Genomic DNA, 1601 nt, shown 5'->3' with positions numbered 1-1601 from the left:
TCCAGATTAATGAAGCTACTCAGTTTACACAATAACATATTGCTCTGGATGGCTGTCTACCACTGAAAGTGCACTTTTCCCATTGTCTGCAATGAGTTCTAGTCAACAGTCTGGATGCTCTAGCTGAGAGCAAAAAGATACTGAACCTCTCAAAAGCATTTGTATGCCAGTGCTAGTGAACCATCACAAGTGGACAAAGAGAGCTCTAGGTCACCAACTGCAATTACCAGCCACACCATATATCTAAGGGTATGTTCATAGGGTAGCCAAATTAATCAAAGAACAGCTCAGTTCATACTATGTTATCATCACTGTCTATTCAGCAGACAGGTCTTATTTATTTATTTATTTTCATGTTCCATAGATCTTTGATGTGAGTTTATCACTAGGATGTAGAATATGTCAGATTGTTACAGTAAAAACAATATCTAAATGGCTTACAAACTAAATCATATATAAACAGATACATGAGGTTCATGTGTTTAAACAACACAAATTATAGTAGTAATAATGATTACACAAACAAATTGTAACTCTTACATTCTAATACATATAAAAAACATTGTCATAAATTGATATGACAGTACTACATAGTCAGTTCTTATAGGAATGCTTAAAATTAAACACATTGTACTAATTGTTACACACTGTCAAAAATTCCTGTAAAGAATAGAAAGAATTATTCAAAAGATAAAGTTTCTCTTGTTTTTTGAATTTAGTGATATCCCCAATGACTGATTTAACATGAAACAGAAGTTAATTCTACACTTTTGTGCTTGAATAATGTATTCCTTTCTGTACCATGCTGAGATGTTTTTATGTCTTTGTGAAGATCATGTTTACTTCTTGTATCATGATCATGATGTTCACTGTTTGTTTTGTAAATTGTACGATTATTGTTCACAAAGCATGTTAGTGAAAAAATTTACTGAGATGGCATGGTGAGAATCCTGTGCTGTTCGAACAAGTTTCTGCAAGAGCATCTGCGATGCACTCTAGTCATAATTCTGTAAACTCTTTCCTTTGCAATAAAGACTTTGTTTACTCATAACTGGTCACCCAAAAATATGATGCCATACATCATAAATGAATGGAAATATCCTAAGTGTGCAGCTTTAATTGTTTAAAAGTCACAAACAGATGAAATTGAGCAAATGGCAAATACTGCTGAATTCAGTCAGTTACGTAAGTTGTTGTGAACTGACCAGTTTAGATTTTTTCCTGAAATTTTTTGGGAAACACAGCATCAAAAATGGTAATGAATTCATTCAGAAATATGTTAAATTTATCATTGACATCTTTAGACTGATATACTGTGTCCCATTCCAAATGCTGCAAATGTCTGCTGAAGGTTTCCAAATTCTCACCACTAATTAGTCTAAAAGCTCTATTGGTAAAACTCCTCTTGTTAGCTGGGCTTACATCATGCATCTTTAACAACTGCTCACTGTGGTCAGAAAGGCCATTTAAAATTTGTGTTACACATATGTTATCAGTTCTTTCATCATCACCACCTTGGACAGTTTCCAGCCTCTGGCCAGATCTGTTTGTAACATAAGCCTCTCCATCGTCTTCTGTCTTGCCACCATCTCTATGTCTTC

This window comes from Schistocerca nitens, chromosome 3 (assembly GCF_023898315.1).
Source record: "Schistocerca nitens isolate TAMUIC-IGC-003100 chromosome 3, iqSchNite1.1, whole genome shotgun sequence".
NCBI lineage: Eukaryota > Metazoa > Arthropoda > Insecta > Orthoptera > Acrididae > Schistocerca > Schistocerca nitens.
Note: the sequence above shows the minus strand (reverse complement) of the source record.